At 47.3% G+C, this 23,343-nt stretch overlaps 1 protein-coding gene across 11 annotated transcripts in view; it reads left to right on the top strand.

Moving 5' to 3' along the window:
* Positions 1-23,343, top strand: part of Lmntd1 (lamin tail domain containing 1) — a 233,736-nt gene that overhangs the window by 52,354 nt on the left and 158,039 nt on the right. The window contains exon 1 of one of the 11 annotated variants that reach the window (XM_087658978.1): positions 22,510-22,586. The exons of 7 other annotated variants lie outside the window; for them this stretch is intronic. The gene's annotated coding sequence lies outside the window, so the exon portion shown is untranslated. Of the gene's footprint in view, positions 1-22,509; positions 22,587-23,343 lie in introns of those variants that run through there. 3 more of the 11 variants (XM_087658981.1, XM_087658982.1, XM_087658979.1) reach the window with 3 other exon arrangements.

The following is a 23,343-nucleotide window of genomic DNA, read 5'->3' as shown; positions in this document are numbered from 1 at the left end:
GTTGTCCCCTAACGGTAGCCATAACCCTGGACCTGGGGTCCCTTCTCTTTACTATGTATGCAAATGCTCTCAGATATGTTTTAGTTTTTAAAGACATTTATGTTAACAGATTTTAACTGTTTGAACATTTGATGTTTTAGCCCATTGTTGAGTTAAATTTAGCTATCAGTCAGCCATTCTTCTGTCCGTGGTTATCTCTGCTCGTAGTTGTGCCTGGCTCTGTTCCTTCTGCCATTGTCTGCTCCTGGCTGGTTTCCATTGTTTTCAACATGCAAACTTCTTCTTCCTGTGTGCATTTTCTGTTCTTATTTTCTATGCCCAGGGATAAAATTCTGGTTTCTGGAGAGAGAGAGAGAGAGAGAGAGAGAGACAGAGAGAGACAGAGAGACAGAGAGACAGAGAGAGAGAGTTTTACCACTACTAAGCCAAGTAAATTGTTTCTAAATTTGACGACAGCTTATGTGCTTGCAGGCAGGGCTGCTTTCCCTGGTGTCCTCTGGTGTAAAATCTTGCTAAAATGGGTTCTGTCCCATGCTACGTTTTTGTGCACCACTAGGAGGGCAGTGGTGTCTTGTTTTGGTTTTAAGGAACATTACTCTGTTGACTCGTGATGTCAAGCGTATTTTCACATTGCCTCTGATCTAGCTTTCAATGTCTTAAAACTTGCCTTTGTACTTAGTATGACTGACTCAGTATGCAAGCTATTCTCACGGCATCATGTAGAAACCCTTTTAAGATGGGGTTGACCTGGAGTGCCCCAAAAGTGTTTATAAAGGAGCTAATAACAGTTTGCTGTCTCCCATCTGACATCAACAATACTGTATTCAGTTATTTACAGAGTCAGAGCAGTTACCGTCTGCCCAACAATAAACTTACAGGTCAAGGTCTGGCACAAAGAGGACGGTGGCTATTTCAGGGGAAAGGGTGTGTGTGTGTGTGTGTGTGTGTGTGTGTGTGTGTGTGTGTATTCGTGTGTATATATGCACAGAGAGGTCAGATGCGTTTTTCTTCCTCCATGTCTCTTTACCATCTTTAGTGAGGCAGAATATGCCTCACTTGAGTCCAGAGCTAACCTGTTTGGCTAATGTAGCCAGCCCGCTCATTCTGCGGATAAACTGTTTCTGCCTATCATGTGCAGAACAGGGGTTGCCCATGCCCACCCACCCAGTATTCACACAGGTGCCAGGGATCTGAACTCTCGTCCTTGCAAGCCAAACTTTCACCTATTTGAGACATAGCCTCAGGATTTACATTTATTTCCAAAATTCAAAATGAAAAAATACTTAATAATCACCAATGTGAATAGCAGTTGTGCCTTAACTAGCTTTGTGGGTGCTCTTCATATGCAAAGTTTTAAAATGCCACTGAACATTTTACCTGGTGAAATCAGAAAGGAAATGAGACCAATTTCTCCTACTCTAGAGTCAACCCAAATTATTCTAGTTCAGAATGAACTGACTTAGAACTACTGATGAGTTTTCTTTAAGCCCACAAATAAAAAAGAATTGCAAGGATTGGCATAAATATCATTTCTTTCTCTTTGGACAATCTGTTCCGGTTTTCATTAAGTTGGGCCGAGCAAAGAGGGAGGAGGATCAAGAGTCGGGGTAGGTGAAATGACGTCACCGTGACGTCACCACGACGCCACCTCGACGTCAGCCCTCAGCAGCGATGTGGCCGGAATGTGCCGGCGTGAGTTCTGGATTGAGGAGAGGGTCTCGGCCTGTACAAGAGGGGCTACGGCAGTAAAGGCTGCATCACATGGAGTGGCGCCTGAATAGGGACTTGCAGTGAAGGTAAGGGAGGCAGCATCCTTTCAAGGCAGAGGGTGGGCCTCAGAGTGAAGGGGCATTGCCAAGAGGAGTCTATACTGCGTGCCGGGTTATGCCGGGGATTACCTGTTCAAACCCGAAAGCTTTCAGTTTACGAACACAGAGAAACAAATGTGTGTCTGTATTCATGAGACTCACCTTGCACAAAGGGCTCTATTTTGGAAAATGGCTTCCCACCGAAAGAGAGCAGAGCATCTTGGGAGCACATCTGATCCCAGGTTTAAGGCAGGAAGCGTTTACAGTGACTGTGGGGCATGGCTTTATGCCAGGAAGAAGGCAGTGTTTTTGAGGCATGGTGGCTGTATGCCCAAAAGACAGAAGGGCCAAATTGGAGATGCTCCCAGGACCCAAATCTGGGACAGTTTGAAGATCTAGATAAGTAATTACAGACGTGGATTAAAATGAATCTGTAAGCCTGCAGTGCTATAAATTAATGGTCATTTAGTGAGCATTTTTACATAGTTTCAGAGTAATTTCTCCAGTGCCTATCAGAAGGGGAGTGGCTTTGCAGGGGTGAGGCCTGGATGGCACCTCAGTCAAGTGACAACGCCAGCAGACATAGGACGACTGAAGAGTGGCAGGCTCCAGTAATGAGCCAGGATACACTGGAAAATTCTAGGTGAGGAGCAGTCTGCAACACACCTTATTACCTCCTGTACACACACACACAGACACACACACACACTCTCTTTCTCAAACATATACACATACATGCACATATACACACTCTTAAACATGCACGCATACATGCACACATACACACACAGCACAAACATATCACACACACTACCCACAGAAACACATGCCCACACACATACACCACACTCTCTCTCAAACATGCATACATGCACATATACACACAGCACAAACCTATCACATATACACTACACACATGTACACACAGACACACATGTACACACACACACTTTTTCTCTCAAACATACATGCACACATGTACCACACACAGGTACACCACACACACACACACACACCCTACAAGTACACACAGTACAAACATATCACACACACTACACACATGCATGTACAGAGACACACATGCATGCTTGCCCACACGTACACATGAAGGAGATTTATCAGAGTGGCTTGCAGGTGGTGGTCCAGGTAGTGCAGCAGCGGCTGTGCAGTAGGAAGGCCAAGGCCGGATGCCAGAAGTGTGCTGTGGGTTTAGGATGGGTCTTCCCCCCTCAGGCCATCCACTGAAGGGAACTCCTCACAGGTGTGCCCCGCCACATGGGTTTTACAGGACTCCAGCATGGGCAAGTTGACACCAGTATCGGCTGCCACAAGGTCCTTGCATGAAAAGCACAACCAGGACAAGGTGAGGATCCCCGACCATGTCTCAGGATGAGTTACTCAGGAATGTGCAGTATGGGTTTCCTGACTGGGAGGGTTTATTGTGCTTTTATAGAGGAACACATCCTCACTTGGAGAATGGCTAAGAAAATGTTTGTAGGTGTGTCTGTGTGCAAGGAGATCTTGTGTCAACAGCAAACTGTCAACGTAGATGAGAAGAACTACCAATTTTGGAAGTTTGAACTTTTTTTCTGAGGTAGCATTTGCTGCCCTCATAGAGAACCATGATTTGGCTTCCAGCACTCACGTGGCAGCTCAAAATATTCTTAACCCCAGTTCCAGGGAATCTGACGCCTTCTTCTGGCCTTGGACAAAAGTAAATCAAGTGGCATGATTTAAGACAATCAAGAAAACTGAATGTTGATATTAAGTATGAAAGTAATTAGCTGCTCTTTTATACGTGATATGAGGATGGTTTATTTAATAATTAGGCCTCTCCTTTACATGTTATATTAATAGGAATTAATGAGGTTTCGAATACTGTATTAAGTTATTGGAAAACAGGAAACTTAAAGCAATGCTTATGAAGTCGATTTACCAATCATCTGTTTCCTGGTTTAATTCACAACAAAAACATGTTATCCATATAAATGGGAGGCTTAAACTGAAATAACTGAATTATCAGTTACAGTAACAGGCTCCTAAAGGAAAAGGCTAATGTCCTGTGGATCACATTCTCTGTCTTTGGAGCCGATGACACCTTGTCAATGAAAACCTGTTCCAGCTCCTGTTTAAGATTGTATTGGCATCCACAGAGAGGGGGAGGAGGAGGAGGAAGAAGAGGAAGAAGAGGGGAGAGGATGAAGAAGAGGAAGAGGAAGAAATCATTTAACCCCAAGTCACCCAGTGTTTAGGTGCCACTTGGATGGGAATTAGCATCAAGAGCACACGGGAGGGGGGGGGCTGGGGATTTAGCTCAGTGGTAGAGCGCTTACCTAGGAAGCACAAGGCCCTGGGTTCGGTCCCCAGCTCCGGAAAAAAAAGAACCAAAAAAAAAAAAAAAAAAAAAAGAGCACACGGCTGTCCGTTTAGGCCGATGGCTCTGTGGAGGTGAACCGTTCTAGTTCCTGAAGCTTGGGTGTAGAGCGAGAGCTGGTCCACAGTCAGGCTGTGGGATATGCAAGGAAGGCCACCAATAATTGGCGGAGAGATGAGAAAATGACCCTTTGCCTTTCTCTCTTTCTCCTTTGTCAAAGCCAACACAAGTGGCCTGTGCTCCCCTCTACATGGGGAGACACGGGGAGACGCATGTAATCCAGAGGCTCATCTGTGTAGCACTTAACATAAAGGCAGAAGCAAAATTACTTTTGGTAATTGTTCATGAGAACAGATTTTACTGTGGAAAGTGTGTGTGTGCATGTGTGTGTGTGTTTGTTTGTGTATGCATGCATATAAGTATATATGTATGTGCGTATGTATGTATGTATATGTATGTATATGTATGTGTGTGTTTGTATGTGTGTGTTTCTATGTGTGCATACATGTATATATGTGTGTAAGTGTATATGTATATGTGCGTGTGTGTGTGCATGCATTTGGGAATGCCGTTTTTCTGGACAAATACAGGAGGCAGATTACTGACAGTAAGTGCTTAATTGAGGGGGCAATTCTTAGTTACAGATCTTTTTCACAGACCAGTTGACTCTCTCTCCTCAGTTAGTCCACAGAAGGCTTCAAGGGCACATGGAGAAGTGTGGCTGAGTGTGGCAGAGCAATCACGTCTGTTAGCTTAGGAGGTATTTACTGCTATCACACATCACAGGTAGGTGAGGCAAAACCAGCGAAAGCAGGGAGGGTTGGGCTTGTCAGCTCCGTGTCCCACTCCTGTACACAGAAGAAAGGCAAGTTAGAAGGAGGATCAGACAGACTTCGGGCAAGGAGATGGGTTTTGACAGAAGAGCAGAGCCCTGAGGTAGCACCACGTGCACAGGGCTGTAGGTGAGCTGCTGCCCTGCTGGGAAGACAGGAAGAACTTCACATAGATTCGTAGTAGCAGCATGAAGCCCTGCAAGGAGAGATGGTGGTCACTCCCCAGGCTCAGGCTGCCATCAGGAGGAAGAGGCTCCCAGTGGTTTGTTAGTACCATTCTTGCATCCTCTTCAAAGACGTTGCGATGTGTTCGTAAACACTGGATGTCCTGTCTGGTGGCCGTGGGATGGGCACTTCCTTGGCCTTACATCTGCACAGTGGTTATGGTCTGCCATCATGGGCGTGGCTTCCTGTCTGTGTGTTGGAGACACTAATGTCTTGGAAGCTGTAGACTTGCTTCTCTGCAAGGCCACACCCAGCCTGTGCTTCAAAGACAAACAGGAGTGGTGAGGGCTGATGGGAAGCCATGTCTTAGAAGCCCAAAGGTGGACCAAAAATATATGAAGTCAGGCTTTAAGGGAGTCCCGTGCCAGCCTAAGCCTGGAGAAGCCCCGGTGGGGTTGATAAAGAAGCTAGAACAGACAGATGAGTCAGCAAGGGCTTAACATTTCACTTTGGTTCAAAATGTTACAGCCGTCTGCTTATTTACCGAGTCTTCCCTCTGCTACAAAGGCTTTGTTGGTGGTGGTGGCTTTCTGGAGTCACTTTACAGTCATAATAAGATATTCAGAGTAACTTCCAGCCATTGCATTCTAGACAGGCACTCTGGTTCTGCCTGGTGGAATCAGTTTTCTGATTTCACAGCCCTTTCTCTAGTAATAATACCCTTGACTAAAGCCTTCTGCAAGGCTGTACGTTCCTCCTGAGAAGACCCTACCCCACCGGCCCTACCCCCTGACTGCGGAAGGGTAGGAGAAGCCCGTGGAGTGCAGGAGCTGAGGGTGTCTGCCTCCGGTGTGCTTTGTTGATTCAGTACTGAGAGGGGGCTCTGAGGACATGAATAGGTCTCTAGGAAGAGTCCTCCTGGAGAGTGGAACCTCTCTGAAAGGGCGTTCCCTTAAGCCAGGGCCCAGTGCCTTGCCCCTGAAGAGCAAGGAGCAGAACACCCTTTCGTGAGCAGGGGAGCAGTGCCTTGATGTGAGCCCAGCCTTCAGGATGGCTGAGCCTGCCTTCTGTCAGGATGGACGGCTCCCAGCAGAGGCAGCAAGAGATGACAGCAGCATGGTATACAACCTGTTGAAGCTGGCTTTGCATTTGAATAGGCAGTACTGTTAATCAAAATAAGATACCTGGAAAATGGTGCCTTGAAGTGAATCCATACCCTTCTCTAGCTGTAGCAAAGAGAAGTACGGAGACAGTTTTTCTCAATGTCCTCAAACATATTTATCTGGATACTCTTTGATAGCTTGTGTAATAACCCTTTATTTATACCAGTAAAGTGATAGTTATTTTTCCTGTCACTGTGACCATATGCCTGATAGAAACAACTGTGGGAGACAGAATCTATTCTGGTGCAGTTTCCAGGGGCACAGTTCATCATGGCGTGGAAGGTTTGATAGAGTTCATGGCAGTGGGAGCATGTGGCTGGCACTCATGTGTGTGTGACCCTTTGACACCAGCGAGTCTTCCTCAGCATCTCGGCATGTGTTCCAATCTCTGGGGTGCTGGTCGAGCCTTTTCTGCTCCACCACTCCACTCCCCTGTCTCCAGCATCGTGGCGATGGTGGAAAGATGTAGAACTGGGGCCCTGGATAAGGGTCCGAGTCAAACTGGTTCACAACAACATGGCTCCGCATGAAGAGGCAGACTCTGGAGCCACCACACTTGAGGTAATAAAGCCGAGATCTGTATAGCTCGCTGGCTGAGCCCTGGCGGCTTCATCTCCCTGCCCTGCTTGCTTGCTTACTGTTGGGATGGCGATGCCTTCTGCCTAGGGCTGTTGGGAGCATACAAGCATCCTAAACACGGTGCTAAGAATGGTAGCTGGCACGCCAAAAGCAATCAAAAGACACTGGTTTTATCATCATCATTGTTCCATGATGCTTCATCGAGATAAAGGCACAGTGACTCTCTCTGCTGGCAAAGAGTCTGTCAGCAAACAGCCACTTCTGTGCACAGCAGCTCCTGTGGGCGGACTTTATCCTTCCCCCGAGCTCTCAGCTATTGGTTAGTCCATGGCCCCGCCCCCTTGTCTAGTGACTGCTTCCTTCTCCACCTCCCTCCCTCCCTCCTCTTGAGTGTGAACATGATTTACCTCTCACTTTAGTCCATGCAATGTCTTTTAAATGTCTCCTGCCTTTTCCTGTGGCCTGTACAATCCTGTCTCCACACAGAGACCAGACCTGTTGCTTCATGATTGGGTGTACATCGTGCTGAGGTGTTAAGCTCACTCATTAACGATCACCATCCTTATCTGTCAAGGTATGCGTGTTTTGTGGTAAAGACATTTAAATGTGACCTCACAGCAAATTTCAACTTAGCAGTCCAATATCTTTGACACTGTTGACCGTGCCGTATTTATATCAGACCCCAGACTTATCCCTCAGAAGACTTGATAGTGTGTTGGGTCATGGGTATGTCCTGTGTCTGCTCTGCCATGCCCTTGGGGAGGCAGAACACAGGAAGTTTGACTACATTTATCCCATGCTGTCACAGGGCAGATGTTGGGCCATAGGGAAGCCCAGGACACTGCTAGGAGTGGGGAAGCACAGTCTGAGGCATGGGACGGCTGTGGGGTTCTCAGGCTCTTGAGCACCCAGGCACTGCTGGGAGTTGTGGAATTGCTGAGAACAGAATGGGGGCCCTTGGGTTGGGTCTAGCCCTGGCTCAGGACTGGGGGGTGGGGGAAGGGGAGCTCTGGCTAGTCCCCAGGGTTATTGTCCTTGGCTTGGTGGTGATCACGGCTGGGAGTGCAGAGAGGCCTTCTACAGAAGGTTAGGCAGCGGCTCTGTAGGCCAAGGCCCTCATGGCTTCCTACAGCAGATCTCGATGAAAAGAGACAGTCTGTGGTACCAAACTGTTTACTGCCATGATGGAAAGTGGATGTGTAAAACTGTACCTCACTTCTCAGGGTTGGCCTGGGATTAAGTACCTTTCTTAGGGAGGAATGTTTGGGAAGGGAATCTTTTTGGCAACGGCCTCTGGGCCTCGGTACCTCATTAGCATGGAGATCTGTGTTTTGAGCCTGTGTGACCACAGGTTGTGTCTCTTTCCCTGTTGTCTTCGTCTGAGATGTTAGGGATGCCTCATTACACGTGGGAGGACTTGGGTGTTGTCTTTATATGACCGATGGCCACAAACCTACATGACAGGGTCTGGTGCTGGAAGCAGGTGAAGCTCCTACCGTCCCTTCAGGGTCTTCTGGGCTTCAAGCTTTTAGCTCAACAGAGGACCAGGCTTCCTCTCACGGTTCACTGCCCCCCCCAACCCCCCATCCCATCTGCCTGTGAGGGACTCTAAGGATACCTCCTTCAGCTGGGTTCCCTCAGTGCAGTGCGTGTCGACCGCCTTATTTCACTTAGCACAGTGTCCTCCTAGTTTACCCATCTGGTCATAAATGGCGGATCCCCACGTTCTCCATGGCGGAATCATATCTCACTGTCTTTATTCATCCAGCCATCACAGAACACATCATTCTTTTTATTTGTTCATTGTTGTGAAAAACACTGCAACTCACGTGAGCTACAGACACCTCAGGTTGGTAACCCAATCTCATTTCCTTTACTGGAAATCATGATCCAGTTTCAAAAAGGTACTTCTGTACTGCTTTTCATGGTTACTGTACACACACGCACACACACACATGTACACATGCACACATACACAAACACACATGCACACACACATGCACACACATGCACACACATGCACACGCACATGCACACATACATACACACATGCACACACATGCACACACACATGCACACATACACGCATATGCACACACACACACACACACATTTAACTATCTCTCAATCCCTCCCCTCAATGGGGGCCCGTGTGTCCAGGGCAGTCCTCGCTTACACCATTATTTTGTACCTATTGGAAATACCCCATGTTTCACTTTCAAAGGTACTGAGAGATGACGATTCTACAGTGGTTGGATCCTAATTTAATTACAATCCAGAACCTTAACCATAAAGTTTGAATCAATATGGTTATAGCTTGATGTGGATTTAGCCTGGTTGGCTTTGAGCTGCATTTAAAAAGAGTCCGAGAGCCTTGTGTATTGGCAGTCTTTCAGACTCCACAGTAATGACCTCTCCTGGGCTTACTAGGCCCAGCGTTCTTCCAACTGTGGTACCTGCCAGAGATGGAGCCAAACCCAGGCAGGGACTGTGGATCACTGTCTGTCTCTCACTTGTACACAGCCACCTTCCCTTCCAAGAGGGATGGTGCCTTAGTGCCACCGTGCCTGCCTCCAGGGCCTTACACAGGAAGGCTCAGTGAATACCTGCTGAGCCTCACCTCAGGAACAAGTTTGTGACAACCGTGAGCCTTGTGAGTAAGCCTCGTGATGTAATAATCACAACCACATTTTGTTTCTGTAAATCAGACAATTCCTTCCATGTACCCACTCACTAGTCAGGTAAAATTCTCATCATGGTACCTAACTACAATGCCAGCTCTCTGGAGACAGGAGGATCACTTTGAGTTTGAAGCCAGCCTGGGCTATATAATAATAACAAGACCTTGTCTCAAAGCCACACAAAGCAAAGCAAAGCAAAAACAAAAATACAAAGAAAGATAGGTGAGAAAATGGGGAAAACAAAAAGAGTGAAATGACCAAGCCGAGCCCCTTGTTTGCAGAGTTTCAGGAGGGTTGAGTCCCAGCGAGGGCTACCCCAGAAGTCTGGCCGTGAGTATGCCCCAGGCCGATAGCAGATCCCGCATAGGATTCTTGGCTATTTCTTGGAGTGTCTTTCTACAGGTCAGTCAGAATGTAGGCAGTTCTGTACCGTGGGAGGTGGGGGTTGGGATGGAGGAGACGTAGGTGTAGATGGGAGCAAAGCCTGAGCTGACAGCCCCTCAGGCTGCCTACTCTCCGTGATGCACACACAATATGGCAGCCTTCAATTATGTTACTTGAGCTAAGAAAGTGTCGTCTTTACTCCCATAACTCATCTTCTCTGGGCTCCCACAGCCTTCAGTACAAACATGTGTTTTATATTACAGAACACTTGCCTAGCTACTCATCTCCTCTCACTGTTAGTGTTAAGTCCTTTAGCGATACCACGCCTTTGTTCCCAGCACAAATGTCAGCTGAGCCAGTCTGACTTGTTGTGCTGTTGCTGCACTCCCCTCCCCATTAAAACATACCATCCAGAAGGAAAGGGATACAACATACTAGGCTCATAAAAGCAACAAGAAACTCAGAAGCCTCTACCAGCCCCACTGAAGGGACTCTTCAGTGGATAAGTTGACTACTTTACCAAGCCAGACCTGGTTGTGATTGTTTCTTTGGTTCATCATTGCCCTCACTTTCTAGAGTAAATAGAAGTAGTATCCCCAGGGAAGGTCACACAGCACAGGTCTTGGTTATAAGAGAATGTGGGAGACAAGTACACAGGAGGACAATTGCAACTTTAATTTTTTCAAAGCCCATCTTGAATGATGGTTCTTAAATGCTTTAACCTCCCTTATAGCCCACCACCCACTAGAGATAGTGGAAAAGAAAGGACACGGGGGAAGTGGACCTGTTTAGAAATGGTTCTTTGGAGCAACTCCCATCTGTGCTGTCTGGGTATCTCAATCCACTGGTAAACACTTCATGGAAACACCAGCAGTCCAGTTCAGTAGAGTTGGAATAGCAAACACGAATCAGCAGCAGTATCACTACCTAGCAGAGACAGCCAGGCCTTGCCCTCAGCACAAGTCAGTAGACCGGACCAGGGCCAACAGGAACGCCAGGAAAAGCTCTCAGCTGTGCCTCTCTCAGCGAAGTAAGGATCAGCAAAGACTCAAGACCACAAGCAAACAAGCCAAGCTCAGCCTCTGTCACTGTCCCTTGAGGCCTATTTATACTCCCCTCAAACATCACGTGGCCTCCACGAGTCTTGTCTCATCATGTGCATCTGTATCAGCTGACATCACCCTGTCAATCAGCTTGAGTCGGTGGAAGCAGCAAGAAGCCATGGCACACCACCAGAAGTTTCTTGGTTTCCCTCTATGGAGTACAGACAAATGCAGCTCAACTACGCAGTGTAAGGTGGACCGATGCAGGCTGGTAGTGAAGAATCCCTCGTCATGTGTCCTTTCATGTGCTTGCTTTAGCAGAGCATCCTTCCCCATGTCTGCTTCAGGAAAACACTCCTTCATGTGTTTGTCCCAGCAAAACACCATCCAACACAACAGACTTTGCAGAGAGCCGTCAAGATGATTGCTCTGGGCTGTGCATTGAACTTGCCTGGGAATTGGGCTCTAGTCCATGTTTATTGTCTGAACATACAAGAGGTGGGCCGCATTCCAGCTAGCTTTAACTGGGTGTTGCATTCCCACCGTCTCACCCTGCACTGCTGTGATTTATATATTTACCATGCAATAGGGAAGTTCAACTCATATACCTCAGGAACTCTGGCGTCCTCCCAACCAACTGGAAGCAATCTGCGGATCTTCATTTGTGGAAATCTTGATAGACCCTCTGCCCTGAGTTTCAGAACTGTGTGTAAAAGACAGGGTTAGGGTTAGACACGCCACCATACACTCGGCTGCTAATGCGTTGGGAGCCAGAGGTAAGCCAGCATTCCTCAATCATCCACACGGTCAGCAAGCAAAAGAACGTTAAAGAAGGCAGCAGGGATTGAGCCACAGCGGCCTTCACAGCTGTGATCCATCAAGTCCTCCGCCTTCCTGAAGGATTTATTCAGTGGGTATCCATGCTGAGGCAGACAAGGGAGGAGACAGAGGTGAGGGAAGAGAGAGGCGGGGAGCGACATCTGTCAGCAGAGCACAGAGGGCTTGTTTTTGCCTTTTAATGTTCATTTTGTTTGCTCACCGTCCTTCAGCGCATACACAGCTATCTAAAAGTTTTGGGTGCATTCCGTGTTATGAGGCTGAAACTTTAGTGTCTTCTTTCTTGTTTGCTTGTTTGGACAGAGGGTCTCCTGCAGCTCCAGCCAGCCTTGGCCAGCTGTGTAGATCAGGATGACTGTGAATTTCTGATCCCCCTGCTTCATCTCTCAAGTGCAGGAGTCATGTGACCGCCCACCAGCTCCTTCATGTTCAACACCCAGAACTGGGAGGAGAACAGAAAGGGTGACAGGTCTGGTGTGTTAGTACACGCCTGTAGTTCCAGCACTGTGGAGGTAGAAGGCAGGAAGATCAGGACTTGAAGGTCAGCCCCTCCTGCTTGCAGAGTTCGAGGCCAGTTTAGGCTACAGGAGATCCTTTCTCAAAGAACAAAGTATACAAAAGATACCCACTGATGTTTCTTTACGAAACCGGGGTGAGAGTCAAAAGCCACACGATCATTTCATCATCAGATGCAGGAAAGGCCTTTGACAAAATTTAGTATAAAGGGTTATAATGAACGCCCCGAGGAGGTCAGGGGTACAAGGGCCTCAGTGTAATAAAGGCAGTTTACAGTAAGCTTACAGCCAACACCAACTTACATGGAGAAAAACTCAAAGCAGTTCTACTAAAATCAGGAACAAGACAGGCCATCCATTCTCTCCACACCTATTCAGTATAATACTAGAGGTCTTAGAACAGTAAGACGACTGAATGATGTCAAGGGGGTAAAAAGGAAGAGGTCAAAGCGTCTTTATTTTCAGAGGATATGACAGTACAGATGAGCAACCCTTAGCATCCCACTGGGGAACATCTAGAGCTGATAACCTTGCCACACAGTAGCTGGGTACAAAATTGATTCACGAAAAAACAGTAGTCCTCCTGTATACAGATGGCAAATGACTGAGAGAGAAACCAGGGAAACAGCGCGTTTCACAATAGCCTAAGCCTAACCAAGCAAGCGAAACATTTGAATGATTAAAGACGTCAAGAAAAAAATTGAAGAAGACAGAAAGCTTTTCCGTGCCTGTGGATTGACGAGATTAACATAGCGAAAATGACCGTCAATTTAAGGCAATCTAGAGATTTAATACAATCCTCATCAAAATTCCAACCTAATTCTCCACAGACTTTGAAAGGAAAATTTTCAGCTTCATACGGAAACACACACACACACACACACACACCACACACCACCCAGGATGGCTAGAACAATTTTGAATAATGTAACTGTAGGAGATATCACTATCCTGGATTTGCAGTTGTATTACAGAGTTATATTAGTAAAAACAGGATGACATTAGCACAACACAGACATGTTGATCAATGGAATCAGATTGAAGACCCAGACAAAAATCCACTCACCTGTTGATTCCTCAGGTTTGATAAAGAAGCCAGAAATACACTCCGGAGAAAAGACAGCATCTGTAACAAATAGTTGCTGGTCAGACTTGATGGCTGGATGTAGACTAACACAAAGAGTTCCCTACTTATCACCCTGCATAAAACTCAGCTACACATGGATCAGAGACCTCAACATAAAGTCAGATGAACTGAACCTGAGAGAACAGAGCATGAATAGTCTTGATCTCATTGGCACAGGAAAATACTTCACAAACAGAATGCTGTTAGCCCAGGCACTAAGATCAATAAATGGGACCTCATAAAACTGAAAACCATGGAAAAGGATACCATCATTGGGGCTAAGCAGCATTCTGTAGAATGGGAAAAGATTTCATTCATATATATATATGAATATATATATATATATTTTTTTCAGCCCTGAGCATCAAGAAAGCAAATAACCCAATTTTAAAAATAGGGTACAGGTCTAAACACAGGATTTTCAAGAAAAAACGTAAATGGCTTGAGAAACAAAGAAATGTCCACCATTCTTAGCCGTCAAGGGAAATGCAAGTCAAATCTACTTTGAGATTTCATTTTTCAATCTGTCAGAATGGCTAATATCAATAACCCAAGTGACCGCTCACGCTGGTGAGGTTGTGAACAAGGGGACACTCCTCCATGTCTGGTGGGAGTGTGAACTTGCACAGCCTCTATGGAAATCAGTGTGGTGATTCCATAGGAAGATGGGAATCTATTCACCCAAGATCCAGCTGTACCACTCGTGAGCATGCACCCTACCACAGAGAGAACCCAAAGGACACCTCATCCCACCACAGAGATAACTCAAAGGACACCTCATCCCACCACAGAGATGAGTTAACCCAGAGGACACCTCATCCCACCACAGAGATAACCCAGAGGACACCTCATCCCACCACAGAGATAACCCAGAGGACACCTCATCCCACCACAGAGATAACCCAAAGGACACCTCACCCTACCACAGAGATAACCCAAAGGACAACTCACCCCACCACAGAGATAACCCAAAGGACACCTCATCCCACCACAGAGATAACCCAAAGGACACCTCATCCCACCACAGAGATAACCCAAAGGACACCTCATCCCACCACAGAGATAACCCAAAGGACACCTCACCCTACCACAGAGATAACCCAAAGGACACCTCATCCCACCACAGAGATAACCCAAAGGACACCTCATCCCACCACAGAGATAACCCAAAGGACACCTCATCCTACCACAGAGACGTTTGCTCAACCATCTTCACTACTGCTTGATTTACAATATCCAGGAATTGGCTAAGACACAGCCAGTTTCTTTGTTAGCTACCTTTGTTCCTCAGCAGAGGAATAGCTAAAAAGAAAATGGGGCACATTTACATAGTGGAATATTACTAGGGGTTAAAAATGAAGTTATGAAATTTGCAGGTAAACAGATAGAACTAGAAAAAAGTTTTCCTGAGCTATCCCAGTTCCAGAAAGACAAGCACTTGATTTTATTTTACTTATACTTGAATACTTTCTGTTAAGCCAATGATAACCAAGCTATGGTCCATAGGACCACAGAGATTAGGTATAAATCAAGGGTCTAGGAGAGCCAGGTAGATCTCATTAGGGAGGGGAACTAGAATAGATAGTTTTGGGTAGGTGGGAGAGGTGGAATGTGAGGGTCAAGTGGAGAGGGGAGGGGACAGGGAGGTGAGAGAGGGACTATGGGGAGAAACCGCTAACGTTGAGGGCCGTTTGAGGGAGACTACAGAAACCCAACACACTAGAAGCTTCCTAAAATACAGTCCCATCTGAAGGCAGCACAAATGAAATCCCAAATAACAGGTGGGATAGAGTCCCGGCTGGCCGGCCTTATCACAAAAGAAGCTTCCAGTATGGGACTGGGTTACATCCGATTGAGCTGTCGACGAAGAGAGTCCTGTGGAAATCTCCAGACAATGCAGGCGACTGCCTGGACAGTGGGTTGCTCTCCACAAATGGATGGGATGACCTCACTGCTAAAGACAGCATCTGCACGAGCATGAAGAGGTGGGGCTGGTTTCTACACGGATCCTTCTATGTGAGAATCCATGCATTCTCACATAGTTAGTACAGGACTGCTCTCTCCATGCCGCCTGGAAGGAAACAACGTAAGTCTCCCAAACAGCCACAGACCCTTTGCCTGCAAGATAATGCTCAAACAGTGGTGGTATAGACATTGTGAGAGCAGCTAAGCTATATCTGATTTAACCAAAGGCCGGCCCCACGAGCTGGAGCCCACCCGCATACCTGATACTGCAGGGGGACTACAAACCTGAGACCTGACAGCCTAGGGTAAAACCAAATACTGCTGTTCAAAAAAAAAAAGTAACAGTACAGTGACTCCAGCTGCTGTCCTTGGTCAGCCGTCCCCAGAGAGGCTTCCTGCTGTAGATGGGAGCAGAGGCGGAGACCCACAGTGAAACATTACTCAAGGACTGAGTGGTCCTGGAATGCTTAGACGTAAGCAGGATGCTTCCATGGAAGTGCTGCCCTTGGGGTCAGGGAACGTTCTCGGAAGAGGAGGCAGAAAAAGCATAAGACCCTGAGGGATGGGGGACACTGAGGAAACAAGGTCTCTAAGCCACACAACCGAAGCCCCTAAGAGCTCAGGGAGACTGAAGCAGCGAGCCCAGAGCCTGCACAGGGTCCTCCACATACACTCACGGCTTCCAGTTCAGCGTCTTTATGGGACTCCTGAGTATTCGAACGAGCGAGTGTGACTCCTGTGCCTTCTCTTGGGCTCTTTTCCTCCCGTTGGTTTACTTTGTCCAGTTCTTGTGTGATAATTTTTGTTTCGTTTCATTATTACCTGGCAGAAGCCTGTTTGTCTCCTGTTGGAAGGCAGAGAGGGAGTGGGTCTGGCTGGGAAATGGGGTGGGGAGGAGCTGGGAGGAGGAGGGGGAGGGAAAACTGTTATCAGGATATATTATGTGAGGAAAAAATTTTCAGTAAAAGGGAAAAAATCTCATTTTGAGAGATGTTATTGGAAAGATAAATGGGCTGTCATGGGTGGGGATGGCAGAGTTGGGAGATGAATTGCATAGAAGGCTGCAAGCCCATCCCATCATCCCATCCCATCATCCCATCCCATCATCCCATCCCATCATCCCATCCCATCATCCCATCCCATCATCCCATCCCATCATCCCACGGTGGGGGGGGTGTTGAGGAATCTTAAAAGATGCAAAAGGCTTGTGAAGTTAGTTCCTGTTGCTGGCTGAGGTGACTTGCACTGCTGGGAAGAAAGCCACAGTGAGGAAGGGTTTAGAGAGCTTGACCTGTGAGCACGACTGGGGGGCAGTGTCTCCATGGCCTTAACTGATGAGGAAAGACCCAGCCCACTGTGGAGGGATGGGGACAGGCGGATGATGCTAGCTATACGCACGAGTGTTCTCATTCCCTCTGCTCTTGACTGTGGATGTGACATGACTGACGCTTTCAGTTCCCCTTGCTTTACCTTTCCTGGGATGATGTACCAACCTGGCTTTGTGTGCTACCACTGGGGGATATTCATTTTCTGGCCAAAGAGCAGGCCAGCCTAGCAGCATGCATTCTGGGTAGACAGTGTGGCTGCTGAGGAGACGTGACCGCTAGCACTGTCCGGCGACATCAGAGAGAACTGCTCTGTGTGTCACTTGGCTGTAAACACGCAGAGCTTATGTAATGATGTCCGTGGATCTCTTTCTTACCATTATAATGTTGGAAAATGAGGTCATGTAATCCCAGTGTAGGGATTGTCTGTGCTATACGTAAAGACGTGCAAGATAGGAAGTACATATGCGTGGGGTGGGAGCAATCAAGAATTCTGAGGTAAAGTCATGGCTGGTGACTTCAGTGTGGACGATCAGAGAAAGCCTCCCCTCGCTGAGGAGATGCTTAAGCTCAGATATGAGTGACAGATGCTAAGGTGTGGGCCAGTGGGGGCAACAGCACGGACCCTAAGCTGTGGGGAGCGGGTAGGAGGTGTGTGTACTTGGTGCAGACTCTTCCAGGCTCCTGCTTCCTGCCCACCACTTCCTAGGGGACCAGGTCTAGCAGGGACTTTCTTATGGTTGCTGTCATGAGATTTGAGGCTAGCAGATGGCTGTCCTTGGCACCCACTGTCCAGACTGTGTTCCTCACACCCACACTCATCGCAGAAGCTGTGTGGAACAAATCCAAATGCCACCAGGTCAGACACCATATGGTATGATCAATTGGGACATAGTTTTCTGCTGTGGCTTGAATGCAAAGTGTCCCTGGGTATTTAAATACTTGGTCTCCAGATAGTGGCCTGTTTTGGAAGGTTGTGGAACCCTTAGGAGGTGTGTGGGGCACTTGGAGGGAAGGCTTACGAGTCATCTATAACTCAGTTCCACCTCCCAAACCTGTCTCTCCCTCCCCACTTTTTCCTGTTCTGTGGATGGGTGAGGAAACCTCACAGTCAGCACTGGCTGCCTTTTACAGGCTGCCCTTCCTTCTGCTGTGGTGGACTGTGTCTCCCTAAACTGTGAGCCAGGATAAACCCCTCCCATCAATCAAGTTGCTTCCTGTTATGTGTTTGTTCACAGCAATGAGAGATGTGATTAAAAAAAAAACAAGATGGATAAAAGGTATTTGCCCGGATCTTCCCCTTCTGTTCTTAAATATGACGATGTGTTCTGGATGATGTCAGCTAATGATTTTAGATACCTGAAGCTTTCTAAGCACTTTAAATATGGCACTACATACTCAGTAGATTTGACACATACTTGTAAAAAAAAAGTTTCAGTCCATGGCTCTTGTATAAACAGGACATGATATCTTAACTCATAGCAACATAGGGTTTTGATGCAAAGCATAGTTTTCAGATCAATTTCTGCCTCCACGATTGTATCCAATTAGCATTTGTTGAACAAATGTTAATTTGGCTCTTCCTACAAATAGGCGGGTTTTGGAGTGATTGGAACAGAAGCCCTGGCTTCCGAAGGGCACGGACTATTATAAAATCACATTAAACTTAATTTCTTAAAATTTTAAGAAAGGTGATACATACTCTTTATTATTGAGAGTAGTTGTCTCGAGGCTGCTGTGTGGATCGGGGTGAGTTTTAATGTTCACTATGGTACTAAGGCTGAAATTTTTAAGAAGAGAGCAGGTGATCTTTGCTGGTTTTAATTTTAAGGCCAGGTCTCTCCTCTGAGCCAGGTCTGGAGTGAGCTCGGTATATAGCTAACCCCAGCCTTGAACTCCTTACCTTCCTGCCTCTCCCTTCCAAGTGCTGCGTTCACCAGGCTCTGTACGGTGGTGGTTGAGTGATGGCTTGAGCGAAGCTATGAGGTTAGCCTCAGAGACTCATGGAGGAAGAGTGCTCTGGGCAGAGGGAATGCAAGTAGGGACTTAATGCTTGGGGATGTAAAGGCAGTTAAAAAAAAGACACGAGGGGGCTGGGGATTTAGCTCAGTGGTAGAGCGCTTACCTAGGAAGCGCAAGGCCCTGGGTTCGGTCCCCAGCTCCGAAAAAAAGAACAAAAAAAAAAAAAAAAAAAAGACACGGGACGGGGTCGCAGCAGTGGGGAGGAGAAAGCAGGACATTGTTGGGGGCCACCGGGAAGTCTTCTTAGGACCAGCCAGGCATTCCCCTCAGCTGAGCCAGGCAGTAGTAGAGTCTGAGAGAGGTGCCTCACACAACCTGTAGCCATTGTAATTCATCCAAGTGCTGAGTCACTCAGCTTGTAACAGCCATCACAAATCCCATGCTGATGGCACCCCTGCAGGGCCACGGTAGAATAGAGAACCACAAGGAGCAGTGGTGTGGTGACCGACGACCTCCTCAAAGACTCCAACCCAAGGGATGAACCTCCTTTCTATTCACCTGCCCCACTCCGCCCCCACATGTGCTTGATTTCCTATCTATGACTCCTTCATGCAGAAGGGGCAGAAAGTGACCTGTGAACTTCTCCCTGCTGCTCCTCTTCTTGGCCAAGTACAGACCGCCCCTCCCTTCTCAAGTGGAGTTGAGGCTGGCGTGTTGTTCATGTGATCCACGAAGGAAAAAGACCCAGTCTGCATCCAGATCACTCTCCAGGGAATCTGTTAAAAATTATGGCTAAATTCCCAATTAAATTCTCTGGAAATGCCTCAAAATGAGTAACACAAAGATAGGTTCTTCAAGGAAACCTTATTAAAACCTGGTAAAAGCCGCAAGAGACATATGGCTTCCCTAGTCCCTCAGCTCATGAGGTGTAAGTGACACAGCAGAATGGCTCAGTCAAGAACAGAACCTGTGCTGCCCCACACTGTGTGGGGGAGCCTTCCTCTCGGTAGAGGCAGATGCAAGCCTGTCCCCCAGCTACCCGCAGGCCACGCTCTTTCAGAGGAGCATGGCGAAGGGGGGATTTCGTTGCCTCCACCCACGGATCAAAGCCGTATGGGCCATGTGGAGGGGACCTCAGGTTGTCATTCTTTGTCCCCGGGTCGGGTGGTGTGCTGAGAAGACTCAGGGCATCGGTGCCCCTACTCACAGACTTCCATGCCCCTGAAGTGGGGCTGTCACTTAGCGGTGACATCCTCCTTGCACTAGTGCTCTGGATAGAAGAGGCACCCGGGGTAGCAGAATCTGAGGCCTGCACTGTTCCCTGCTGTACCAAGGGCCAGAAGGAGTCTGGGATTTAGTTACACGGGGATTCATGGAACAAAATAGGTTTATTCAAGAAAAAAAATTTTAATGGAGATTTAAACTGCCATCTGCGTCTGCAAGGGTTCAAGGGTTCAAAGGTCCCCTTGAGGAAACCAGAGAGGTTTGCCATGAGGTGAGGGTTGGGGATGGGCAAAGACTTTGTCTTCCGAGCCCCTCCTCTTTGTGAAGTCATCAGGATCCCAGCCCCTGGGGCAGCATCTGGGTGTTCTTTGAAGATCAGCCAAACTCCTGTGACTGCTAGGCCAAGACAGGTGGGAAGGTTGGATATCTAGGGAAAAGGCTGGGAGGGGAAAAGATGACAGGGGAGATGGGGAGAAGAGATAAAACAAAAGCTCTGAGTTCATCCTTCATATGTAAATTACCTTCTGAAGGAACACAGAACTTTGAGGCTGTGGACGACATGTTTGTGCCTTTGTATTTAGAGAATAAATATGGTTTCCATGACATAGTATCCCTGCATGTCAGTCCTCCATTTTGTTTCTGTAGGGTGTAGAGGGGGAGATGGGACTGTTTGGAACGGAATGTCTTGACAGGATGAGATGTAGATCTTCAGGGAGAAGTCACAGTGGGCTACAGCCCTCTGCAGTTAACAGAGACCCAGAGAAAGCTTCTCTTCAGCAACATGGATTGGGAGGAGACAGGAAGCTCAAGGAAGGAGGGGAGCAGGGTCAGCCCCCAGTGAAGCTCTGTTACAGAGGGATAAGCAACCCCATAAAGCCACCCAGACCCTTCCCAAAGGAACTGGCCACTCTCACACTTGCACTGAAAAGTAGTCGGGCAGATATTGAAGGACTTCGGGAATATAGGGACAAATGCACGCTAGTCACCCTGAGTGAGAAAAACATGAGACAGGCCACTGGGTAGAACTGTCTAGAACCGACCGTGAGAATTAGCTTCAGTCAAGCAAAGGTTGATGGGATTGGAACATAAAACAGTGTATGCTGCTGAGAACTACTGAAAGCCACTGAGCTATCGGTCCTCAATTAGCTGAGATCAGTAACTACGTGTTCTATCAAAAAGAGGCTGTGAAAGAACACCCAGCCTAAGCCAGTGTCACCCAGAGAACTTCGGACCACCAGAAAATGCAGCAGCATCTCCTTCTGGGTTCTCAAGGAGGAGAGAGAGAAAGGGAAAAGATACATAAAGAAATTACTACTAAAGTGGATATGAGCTTAAAAGATTAATTTATAAATCCAGATTTAATGACAGGCAAGTAAAAATAAATACAGATTTACAACCACGGACATCACAGCAAAAATTCTAAAAGCCAGAGGTGGGGAGAGAATCTGGAAGGAACGAGAACAGGGTGGTGGGTCCTGCACAGGGGACTTGTGTCCTATGGTTAATGATTCATCTGCTGACCTCGAGGCTTGAAGGCACAGAGTGCCATTCCGAGGTGGGCAGAGAAACCAAGCTGTCTGCTTAGATTCGTAAGCAAAACAACAAGCCAAGCGGGTGAACAAGAGCAGTCAGGTTTGCCAGGAGAGCTGCCTACAAGAAACTCCAAGGTGCACACTTCAGGCTGAGAGCAAGTCAAGTCTGATTCGAATAGAAGCTACAAGAAAAATCAAAGATCCTGAGAAGATGGGTCCCCGAAGGAAACGCTTGCTATGCAATTGTGAGGATCTGAGTTCAAATACCCAGCAACCAAGTCAGAGGCCAGGCATAATGGCATAATGGCCTAGCTGCACACACCTGTACCCACAGTGCCAAGGGCAGAGACAAGTGTCTCTCAAAAGCTTGCTGCTCAACAAGACTAGCCAAATAGTAAGGTCCAGGTTCAGTGAGAGACCCTGTCCCAAAACGTGAACTGGAGAGCAATTGTGGACGACATTCAATATGAGCCCCCCTAGTTCTCTACGTGTACCTGTAAGGATCTGCATGTACACTTATGTACATATCATACACACACACACACACACACACACACACACACACACACACACCCCAGTAAAAATTGTTATCAAAAAAGAGATTTCTTCTTTCTTAGCTGGTTTAATAGATAACAATTATACACAACAATATGTTTTGGAGCCCAGATCACAGTAATGTTAATGTAATATATTTACCAACTTATTACAGACAAGTAATTCATACTCTGGTGGAAGGAGATCAGTGGCAACAAACCTAGGTTAAGGGACCAGCTCCGTGAGGTAACTCATCCACAGGAAGAGACAACAGGCTGCTACCAGACAAGAGAGCTAATTGAGTAACAGTGCAAGTAAGGCAGGCTCGGGGTTCTTTTTAACTTCTCAGCTCCTTTAGAGACAGCGATATATCAATTAATAACTGTATCAGCCTGTGAACTATGCATAGGTAATAATGCAGTGTTAATACCTCACAGAGCAGGGAGGATCACAGTGCTGAGCATTAATACTACAGAGCAGGGAAGAACATGGTGCTGAGTATTAATACCACAGAGAACAGGAAAGATCACGGAGCTGTGAGTGGTTTTTATTTCTATCATTCAGAAGCTCTTACAGACATAAAATGAGTAAAGGCATTATTCTTCAAAACATGACAGAATCATCAAATACATGGGAATACATGTATGGAAATGTTTAGTCAATGCAAAAAAAATGTAGTAAAGAACAGGTTGAGTACCATAAAAGCCAGCAAGCCCTAGATCATCTTCCTGTCTCTAGCTTCCCCAGAACTGAGATTATAGGAGTGCGTCGCCACCATTCCTGGGTCTTGGGAGATCAAACTCGGGTTCTCACATGTGTGTAAGCAGGCATTTCACCAACTGAGAAATCTCCACAATTCCCATCCCCCGCCCTTAAAGGCAGGGCCTCACGTATCCCGGGTTGGCCTGGGAATTGTGCATAGCCAAGGATGAACACACATGTATGGTCTTCTTTCGTGCTGGAGAGCTGACGTTGCAGGTTTGTACCTCCAGGCCCGCGTACGCAGTGCCAGAGGTGGAAGCCAGGGCTCCACACTTGGTAGCCAAATGCCTTACCCACTAAGCCACTGGCCAGGACCAGCGTTTCCAGACTCCTGTGTCTCCTTACAATGAATCGAGCAGAGATTCTCGGATACTCATAGAGAAGGAAATAACACATGGAGGGCGTTGTAGGTACAGAGGAGCATGGAGGTGGGCCAGGCCTCACTGTGTCTGGGCTCCAAGAGGGCATAGAGGAAATGGAGCTGAGGTGAAAGACAGCAACTGTGATCCACCAACACAGCACCTGCCCCTT

The sequence above is a fragment of the Rattus norvegicus genome, chromosome 4 (genome assembly GCF_021556685.1).
Source record: "Rattus norvegicus strain SHRSP/BbbUtx chromosome 4, alternate assembly SHRSP_T2T, whole genome shotgun sequence".
NCBI classification, from domain to species: domain Eukaryota; kingdom Metazoa; phylum Chordata; class Mammalia; order Rodentia; family Muridae; genus Rattus; species Rattus norvegicus.
The sequence above is the reverse complement of the archived record's forward strand: the minus strand, read 5'-3'. Positions and strand labels throughout refer to the sequence as shown.